The sequence below is a fragment of the Sebastes umbrosus genome, chromosome 3 (genome assembly GCF_015220745.1).
Source record: "Sebastes umbrosus isolate fSebUmb1 chromosome 3, fSebUmb1.pri, whole genome shotgun sequence".
In the NCBI taxonomy this organism is placed as follows: domain Eukaryota; kingdom Metazoa; phylum Chordata; class Actinopteri; order Perciformes; family Sebastidae; genus Sebastes; species Sebastes umbrosus.
In genome coordinates this window covers 13387777-13398692 of record NC_051271.1, presented here as the reverse complement: position 1 = coordinate 13398692, position 10916 = coordinate 13387777, and the positions used below count along the sequence as shown (strand labels likewise).

General features: G+C 39.2%; 1 long non-coding RNA gene across 1 annotated transcript in view; it reads right to left on the bottom strand.

Annotated features, from left to right (window-relative positions):
• Positions 1 to 1759: 1759 nt before the first annotated feature.
• LOC119485101 overlaps positions 1760 to 10916 on the bottom strand; it is a 24521-nt gene continuing 15364 nt past the window's right edge. The window contains exon 3 of the long non-coding RNA XR_005206186.1: positions 1760 to 1770. This is a non-coding gene — a long non-coding RNA (uncharacterized LOC119485101). The remainder of the gene's footprint in view (positions 1771 to 10916) is intronic.

Below are 10916 nucleotides of genomic sequence, written 5' to 3'. Positions count from 1 at the left end.
CTGTATCTGATGCTAATGTTCCATCATTCAGAGCTCAAACCCATTCTGGTGTCAGATATCACCTGATCTGCACTAGCCTACAGCAACTGCCTCTGTTACATGATAAGAGTTATGCACTTAACCTTCTATGGAAATGAATTTGATCCTAATCCTGCAGGGTAGATACAGTGTGTTATCAGTAGAGTGACATGTAAAGCTGTCAGATTGCACTGAAATTAGATTGCATCCGATCTAGAGTAGATGTAATACAATACAGAAAATTTAAATTTAAATGATTAGAGTTTTAAAATGTTCATTTTCTCTGGTTAAACTGTGATGAGTTCATGCAGCTGTGTGACTTCACAGACAACACACATATAGCAGATCTCTTTGTGCCACAGCACAGCAATAACACTGGTTTTATAAAACGGTATACCAGACATATTGAACAGTATATACTATGATATATATATATATAATCTTCTGATCACCATTTACTGAAGCATCTGATTCTAAAAAGATGAACGGCGCAAAGTTCTGTATTTGGGGAACATCTGTTTTGCCCTGATGGCTGACAGCGTCAAGGTTTCTGTTTTGGTAAAGGAGGTTGCGCTTCAACAATGGGATTCACAGTGGAGTGCTCAACCCAAAATCCAATAAGCATAAAAATGTGATAGGGTAGCACATCCCACAAAATCAAGGACTAACTTGTTTAATTGGCTCACATCACAATAGATATACGCTTACGCGTTACGGCACGGAGCCTTCTTCAGAGCGTGTCGAAGAAGCTCTGAAGACGGCTCCGTGCCGAAACGCAAGTACTTAGTAGTAGTAGTAGTAGCAGTAGTATATTATTATTATCAGTTACAATGACCCTTAAAGGAATGAGAGCAGAATTATAAACCAGAAAACCTGAAAAAAACAGCACGTAACTCTAACATTTGTCATAGCCCGGCTCCTAGGCCATGACAAATACGGGAAAGGACGCAGTGATTGATTGTAAATTAAAGATATTTATTACAAATAAATTAAGGATATACAGAAATAACTACAAATGTGGAGTGTGTCAGTCAGTAACATCAGTAATGTAGATGTGGATGTGTGAGCATGATGAAGTGTGATGTGTTGTGAGTGGAAACTAAAGAAAAGCCAAACAAAGGCAGCCCGGCAGGTTCTGACAGGGATGAGTCCAGGTGAAGGAAAAAAGGGCAGAGCAGCACTTGATTGGGGCTTTTATAGTCAGGACGCGCCAGCATCAGGTGCTCTGCATCAGGCATCCTCTCCCGTGATACCTTCAAGGACACAGAGAAAGAATGAATGGCCAAATCCACACTGGCATCTCAGTAGTGAGGCAGGGGCCGTCACACATGTTATACAACTAAAGCATGTTAGTTTACATGTTAGCAGCACTATAGCATGTTGAAGTAACTACTAAATGAAAAATAATGTCAGCTGTGAGCTTTTAAAATAATGACCTATGATTGTTATCAATTAACTTGTATACACGTATATGTCAGTTGTTTTCAATACTGTAGCAAATGTACACAGTATGATAACCGTCAACTTCCATACTACAGTATACCGTTACAACCCTACTGGAGTAGTAGAAAAAAATAGATAAATTAAAACACATAAATAAATTACATATACACAAATAAACTTAGATCATGTCACTTACTATATTCAAAATAGCTCACGCTGGAGTTCTAGCTTTGCTCGTTTTGGAGGCTGCATTTCGTCGTGCGGTCGAACTGTGTTGTGTTATACTCAGATGTGTTTCTATCATTTACTCTGCCCTCATTGATATAAATGGGTTGGACATAATATTAGGCTATGGGCTGCATTCATTTTAGCTAGGTGTATATACTGGCTACAGTATGTATATGGAGTGAGTGACTTGAAAAGAAATACATAAAAAGATTTTTTCTATAGAGAGCAATATCGAGAGTAGAGAGGAGAATTCGGTCAGAAGGCGTATTTGTGATACGATATGGAAGATAGGTTTTCTCTGACAGAAGGCAAGGAGTGAATTTTCTGGTCTGTGAAGGTCGTTTCTCGGTTGAGAAGCCAGGAGTCTCAGTAGTCACGACTGTGTGAAGTGATGACCTGGTCAGCACAGGGAAAGGACAGCCAAGCATCTGGTATAGTGGCCGAATATGAGTAAACTGGAGAACAGCCTGGAGGTCTGAAACATCGTACGTGTGCTCTAGCGTGCACAGCTGATCATTCGTGTGGAGTAGATGATGTAGCGGTGCATTGGAGAATTTAGACAGGTTTAACAAGCGGAGTTTGAGGACAGTACAGTAATCCAGAGAGTCTGATGTGTCTCTGATCCCGTGGATGTGGTGTGTTAACATGCAGGATCAGGTTGTGGCAGTGTGGGTCTTGTCAGACAATCAGTTGTCTAGACTCACATCAAAATCCTTCACCGAGTTCATTTTAGTAGTGAATCATGTTTTCTCATGGTCCAGGATTTTCATGGGAATATAATCTGCTATATTTAGGGATCTTAAAAAATACCCACATTTATATAAGAATTGGAACATGTATTTCTAACATTGTCCCAAGATGTTAAAAGATGGCTGAAACTACTATAAACATACAACATGTTGTGCAATAGAATAGTTACAGGTTTGGTGAATTAGTTTTGGTACAGTTTCTGAAAACAGGTATACAAGTAAACAGTGATATGTTGTTTTTTACAGTTGTCCCCTCAGGTGTGAAGACCCACTGTAGGTAGTTTACACAGCAGCCCTCATTTATAAGAACCTAACATCTGTAAGAAAAACAGTTCTGGAAACAATATTTGTGGCATTTGTAACCTCTATAAACAGATTCTGCATTCACATGTAGAATCTGTAGGCAACGGGACAAGATTTTGGTGTCGGAAGCGTTGGCCGAAATGCAATCTCGCAACCCACCGGCTATCGTCTGACGAAGATTTGGCTTTTTATTGGTATAAAATTAGCTTGTGAAGTGGCTACTTGGGCAACACTTCATTTTAATTTCATGGTAATTTGGTGATGATTAGCAAGTAAACTATTTGAGATTTCTTTGGAATTACTGCCAAATTACCCCAATATTTACCTCAAAATGTATGGAAAATTAGATTATTATAAACATTATTTAATAATATATTCCGCTATTTCCCAATAGCTGGTAATTTATTTAATACATTTCCAGGAAAAGAATACAAAGTTAATTGATATCCCTTATTTCCATGTCTGCTGATAAATAGATAATAATTATCAAATAACTTCTTTGAAATTTCTTTAAAAAACTCCCTGAATCATTACATTAGCTACCAGGTTACATTTGTGTAGACAATAAGTCACGCAATGGTGAGATTTGTGATCAGAAGTGTCTTCTGTTAGTTTTTGGTTTTCCACCTCCGATGAAGAGCAGCACACAGCTGCTTCTCAAGCCTAAGGGCCCTATTCTAACGATTATATGCTATTTTAGCAAATAATTATTAAATAATGTTTATAATAAAGTAATTTTTGATACATTTTGAGGTAAATATTGAGGTAATTTGTGCAGTAATTCCAAAGACATTTTAAATAGGTTACTTGCTAATTATCACTTAACTACCATGAAATTTGCAGACCTGGAAAATGAAGTGTTACCGCTACTTGTAAAACAATCCCGTCGTACACGTCGTCTCTCAACTCCAACTCCAGCCTCGCATCTTAAATTGCTAATCACACTGTAAACAATGAGCAGAGCACAAAAAAGGAAGTCTTGGCCCGGATACCTGCTGTCTACCAGAAATATAACCCCTTGCCCCCAGAGGCTTATCTGTTGTCAGACCGATAGCTGATGGGTTCTGAGATTGTGACATTTGTGAATACGCTGACTGATTATGGAAGACAGAGGATAATCTAGTAAAATGATTTAAAGTCTATGTACATCCACACAGGTGTTTTCAGTTAATCTGGCTGGTCTGACCTCTGCTCAGGACTCTGTGTGTGAACATGTAAAGACTGTAATTGATTGACAGCTTCCTGAGTCTCCTGTTTGCTTTGTTGCACCTGTTAGGGCGGGACAGATTACACCTCTATCATTCTTATTGGTAGATGAAGACCACCTTTGACTTGAGCAGATATCCAATCAGCCAGAAGAAGGCTTTAAGGGCTGTTCATCTTTCTGTCCATGATTAAATACTGTAGAGATGAGGGGACATGCCTTAGAGACAACATTAGGACTCGGTGGCTTGAGCCATCCTGAAACCAGACCGATTATTCTGCTAAACGTATTGAAGAGTTAAAGGCAGCGGGTTCCATCAATTGTTGTTGCAATATCTGGAACAATTTTCCTGGAGATTACATGAGCTATGACTGCTAAGACAAGCCTAATGAAACTTCTTCATCACCTTCTTGGCACAGCAGAAGTCTTCTCTTGCTAATGTATTCATACTTTTTCATTGGTTTAACACATTTCACACCCTTTTACAAAACAGCAAACACCGATCTCATAGAAAGACCCAGAACTCTGTTGGATTGAGTGTGTTAAACAAAAGGAAAACATCTATTCACAGCTGATAGTAATTACTTGCATAATTATGAATCTCTAATGCACTTGTGTGAAACTCCTTTGCAACTTTGCAATCAGTCCTTATCCTGTCCTCCGTGTTCTGAGTGCTTTGGAGGTTTGGGTGAAATTATTTATTGGTTCTTTAGTGAAGAAAGGATGTAACACAAAGCTGTAACATAATGAATGTCTGACTTTGTCTAGTCTAGGTGCTTACTGTAGGTCTTACATGTCAACGACAGTTCATGGGCACTGAAAGACTTGCATACAAAATACGTAAAATGAATGAAGAAAACTTTCTTAACTGTATTTCAACAGGGCATCTCACAAAATCGAAAAAAAGCAGGAGAAAATAATATAATTCATGCTGTGATATGCTTATTTGCCTTTTTTGACACATACTAAAACTATGTAAAGTAGGCTATCAACAAATGTTATATGCATATAGTACAAATTAAGGTTGAACCGGTTCATATTGGTAGCTGTATTTTGTGTTGTGTTGTCCATTGTATAATTATCGTGTCATGGTCCTAGGGTTAGTTTGTTTGTTTCACTCTCCTCATGTGACATGTATTGTTTTACTTCCTGCCTTTATCTTTTTCCCAACTGTTTTCAGGTCGTATGCTTGTGTCCCTTGTCAGTATTCCTGTGTTCCTCGTGCCATCCATCCTTCCTCGTGTTCTCAGGCTACGTTCCAAATCACATACTTTTTCTTTTTAGCACATCATGCAGCTGCCCTTACAAAGTACGTACAGTTGCATGCAGTATGCATACAGTTGGGACATACTACTTCGTCAGAACATTGCGCCTTGAATTTTGACCCTCTTGCTCATACAGTATATCTGCTGCACAGATAATGGGTCAGAATAGCCAGAAAAGCATGCTGGCTGCAAAATAGGACCGGATCCTGGTATTTTTCAAGGCGAGGCTGGGACACGGTCTTCAGCTATGGGTTATGACACATGCGCAGTGTAACTGGAGCTGCGGTTGTGCGTTGCTATTGGCTCAATTTCGGCAAGTGCAGACCAGATTTTACTCGTGTGTGTTGTACTCCCAATGATATGATGCTGGACATCTCCTCTTTTCACCCTCCTTGGTATTTTTAGTATACTGCATTTGACATACTATGCATTGGGGCATACTAACTAGTATGGTAGTATGGGTATTGGAATGCACAGTCAGTTTAGTTTTTGTTTCCTTCCTTGTACTTGGATTTGCCTCAGTTTTGTTGCCTGCCTGCTTTTGTGTCTTGGAATCAGCTTTTTGTTATTCAAACTCACCTTTTGTTTTTTCAACCTGCCTGCCTGGTGTCCTGCATTTGGCTCCTCTCTTTGATGTGTAAAAAATAACAGACAGATTGAAAGAATATATTAATTTGACCACAAATTGTGTTGCTTGATGGAAATATATACGAGCATTTTGCAAACAAAATGTGTCATTTTGGCCAGGGACTTTCAGTTTAGGGGCTGTGTGTGAACTGTTTTTGATAATTAACTTCTGAATAGACAAATGTGTTCAAGCAAATGAGAAAAAAGCTGTAATTAATGGGATGTGTCTGGAATGTCTACTGTGTATTAAACACTGTCAGTGTTGTAAGAGCCATACACCGAGTTAGCAGCTAATTAGGTGCAGCGGTAATGCATCCATTGCAACAGCCATGTGATAAATCCACCCTTTGTCAATCTTATGGTCATTATTGCCGACAGTCTGGTAATTTTTGAGGCTGTAATTAGTGGCGTTGTATTAGATTGCATCATATTGAGAAGCACTTTGTCCAATCATGTATGAAAATATTGGCTCTCAACATAATGCAACCCACTAACCGCTCAACAATTACCTACACAGAGAACCAGCACTTCTTTGACACAGTGTGAACAAAAAGTGAACATTATAAGCCTCATAATTTATTCATTACACGGATGTTGTATTAGATTTCAGTGTAATTTAAAATCCTACATCTATAGGAAGGCTAAGCATATGTCTCTACAAGTTTGTGGCGTTAACAACAGTCATGTATAGTGTATATTTTAAGAGTGAAAAGAACTGTGACCAGCACTGTCACCTCACAGCTAGAGTATCGTAGCTTTAAATACCCGGCTAGGGGCCCTTCTGTGTGGAGTTTGCATGTTCTCCCCGTGATCGCGTGGGTTTTCTCCGGGTACTCTGGCTTCCTCCCACAAAGACATGCAGGTTAGGTTAATTGTTGACTCTGAATTGTGAATGTGAACGTGAATGGTTGTCTGTCTCTGTGTGTCAGCCCTGTGATAGTCTGGCGACAGGAACTGTACTGCAACATACCCTTCACTCTGATCTGCCTGGAGAGGGAAAGCAAAAGGGATTAATTCAAATCAAAGTCTCATTAAAATCTAGTGTTTTAATTTGATTTGGAGCCCCAGTTTACACTATGCATTGTCAGTGTGCTTCATAGTCACAACTATTTCCTGTTTGGTGTAATGTGTAATAATCACCACAAGGGGGAGAACAATCACCAGAACCCAAAAAATCTGCAGTGTTGCCATCACTTGATCCACAATATTCCAGTGATCAAATTCTCCTCAGCACTCTTCCTATTAGTCTTTTCTTAATTGTGTTTTTTATTTCCTGAACATAAATACAAAGGCTGTTTGTAACATGTTTCATGTGACTCTGGCTTTCCCAGCTACAGATCAAAGACATCCTGTCAGGTCCCCTGACTTGAAACGTGGGACCTTCGATACATTTCCGATCGTGAGAAAACAGATGCCAAAATATGTGAATGCAAACTGAAATGGAAAAGTACAGCTGGATGCATTTAGATGGCACAAAGCACTGTTCAGAAAGGCAGCTACATTTCTCTCTTTGGATTTTTACATCATAATAAAAATGCTTCTTGGGTCACAGAAAAGCCAGGGTCACCTTCTCAAAACTGGGGATCATAATTTGAATGTCACTTACAGGAGTCCAGGGGTCAGAACATCCATCCATCCATTTTCTATATCACTCAGCCTGTATCGTCTCCCACCCTCCTCTCCTCTCTCCATCTCTCTCTCTCTCTTTCTTTAGCTTCTTTTCCTGTCTTATACTCGCTGGCTGGCTCTGTAATCAGCCCTCTCAGCGATGGCCATTTTGTTTCTGCCTGCCTTATCTCCTGTTTGCAGTTTCCCTCTCTGTCATTACTCTGCTATTAGCTTTTCATCCCGGGGCTAAAACACAGGACTCACACTGACCTTATAGCCACAGCTTTGCTCCAAAACGTCTGCTTTGCAAGATAACACACTCACCCCCCAACACCCTCTCTCTCTCGCTCTCTCTCTCAAACACACATTCATATATACAGCCATGTTCAAAACAAATTCATTTACATACACCTACATATCTGTACACACCCACACATACAAAGTTCTGGACAAAATCATACAAAAATATCTTCACACACGTCGTTGTTTTTGCTAAAATGGTGTAAAACAGCCACTAGAATTGGGCTGAAACTAACCAAATGTTTCATTTCTCTGAAGAACAGAGATTACCAGAAATCCAATTAAAGATTTAGATACACCTGAGTCTCTTTCTAGTTCAGTGCCTTTCTTCTCACATCACGATGGAAACAGACAGAGGAGGTTATTATTATAATACTTATATTATTTCCAACATTGTAATTTAATCGCTTTGATTGACACTCATACCATTAAAGTCTATTATATCGAGCTGCACTGAGGAAGAGCGAGAGAGAGATTATACAAGACCAACTGTGTTTTTCATGAACCAGACCCCTTTATAGTTGCTATCAAGGAAAATCTTATTACAAACAAACAGAGGGCCTTTTTTTCACAGGTGATTTTCATGTGTCACTGTAGGAAAAGCACATGTAAACAATACAATTAATGGTGGTTGACTTGCATTTAGCCACTTCAGTATACGGCATACATTTTGACACGTCAAAGCAGGAAAATAATAGGTTATTAAAAGGGACATGTCATGCTAATTTTCCTCAGGTCCATACTTGTATTTTAGGTTGTTCAAAAACACATTTTTCTCACACTATCTATCTGAATACATCTGTATTCACCTTCTGTCTGAAACGCTCTATTTTAGCGCCTGCCTCTTTAAGCCCCCCTCTCGAAAAAGTCTGCTCTGATTGTCTTGTTAGAAAAATATGCTGCACCTTTGCAAAGGTATTCTCAAGCTGTGGGTGATATATTCTAATGAGCCTGCATGTGACATAAGAAGAGGAGCCAAGGCTGTGGTTGAAATGTCTTTTTTGCTTTGAAAGGTTCTTAACGGAGTGAAATGACCTAGAAGTATCTAAGTAGCAGCCATGATGAGAGCTGTTTGAATCCTCTAAATGTCAAGGAAAGGTGCTTCATGCTTCCTTTATTATGTCCTTTAGCATAGAATACACTGGACCATCCTTTACCAAAGGAAAGAAGATAATGCCGGCCCACAATTCCTCGCGGTCGCAACATTTAAAGCGACACACCATTCGGCCGTTCATGAAAACAAACAATATGTTTATCTTGCATATTATTTTCATACAGTCATATACTAATTGGGATTCATGTTGATAAATATGAGTGGACAGTGACAACCATTTCATTTCACTTTATTTTTAATTATTTACTTCAAACATGTAAAAAAAAAACTAAACAAGAATAACAAATAAAATGAACAGTAAACATATAGCAAACTGTCAATAAACAGATAATCAACATAAATACATATTACATGTCTGAAAAGAAGTTGGAAGAAGTACAGCCTACACATATGGTCCTACCCCTTCTCTATAACTCAAACAATGAACTCAGTATTTGTCATATATTCCTTTTTTTATTTCAATTCCAACCTTGACATAATGAAGTAGTATTTTTCACCGGTTGTCCAAGTTAGGTCAGATAATCCTTTATTATATGTTCTACAGCAGGAGAAGGACCTGCGGTATCTCTGTTTCACACACCGCAGGTGAAGCAGCATGTCACTGAAAGAGCTATTTAAGCAGCACCTTTTGTAGTCCAGCTTCAGAACATTGTAGTTTCGTCACTAACATCCACCGCGGTTGCATCATAATTACGGAGCAACGTGTAAGTGCAGTTGGATTCTCTTAACACCACAGTTGTCTTTCCTAAATCCTTATGAATTCTCTTTCACATCTTACCTTGATCTCATGACGTTTTCCCGGCAAGGGCAAGAAAAAGTGGTTAGGAAAAGTCATTAGGACGTAATGTTTTTACTTTTCGACCGCAACCCAAATCTGAATTGCTTTTTTTTGGATCAGTAGTCACTCCAGATACCCAAGTGTATATGCACAAGTACTGAAAAAGTGAGTTATTCATGATATGTTCCCTTCAAGGCGAGCCAGTTCAAGTGTTTAGTATTGTACATGCTGGCTCACTGGTGAGGCCTCCTGGGACACTTTTAATGGAGCAGAGCATCGTTAATGTTAGTGGTTCCACCTGTGCTTTTCCTGCTTTTTCTAAATCAAAATAAGGTCCGCTGTGAAAAAGGTCTGTTTCAGGGTCCTGGTATATTGTGAATACTGGCTCACTGTCACACTGTAATGGCTTACTGGGACACTTCATATTATTAGGCATATCTGTGCTTGTCTGTGGAAGTTAAACTATCTTCTGTGAAAAGGGCCTTTAATAGTTTGGATAGCTTTCCACTTTGTTGCAACACTTTGGAGCCTTTTACAGTTTCAACATGACAATGCCAAAGTGATGTTCATAAAGAAATCAAAGTGTCATGTTAAAGAGCGTGACTGGCCTCGACAGAGCCCCGACCTCAACCCCAACAAACACCTTATTGGGACGAACTGAAATTCCAACACGTCCTCATCTCACCTTGTCACATACTGACGCTTTGTCAGACCCCTCGGCATCACTTTTCGCTTGCAGTAAACACGTGCAAAATGTTGTGAATTAAACAAAAACTCTTGCTTAGGGTTAGGCAACAAAACCCCTATTCGGTTAAGGACAAAACAAAATGGTTGGGCTTAAAATTACTATGTTTGTGCAGTTAAAATGTGACTTGACGTCAAAGAGTATACAAGCAAAGAGATGAAACTCCAAGGCTTTTTTGACAACAGCCGCTGCCGCCATTTTGGACTGAAAAGGCTTATTATATTTATAATATTTTATTGTTCAACACAGGCCATTTTGGTAGAATATAGATTTCAATAGAATAGAAATAATAACTTTTGTACAGCACTTTTTAGGCGGATGTTTTACTCACGTCGCTTTCGGTCCGAAATGGGGGAAGAGTAGTGTTGCTGCTGGGCACTGATGTTGCAATGGAACAAACAATTGACTGTCCCTTCTTGGCGATATACATTCTTTGTTGACGTTGTGAACATGGGACACGAACGATCAGCATGTAAAGTGAAAGTGAAACGTAACGCACGGAACACTAACAACGATCTCCTGGATGAGAGCCGT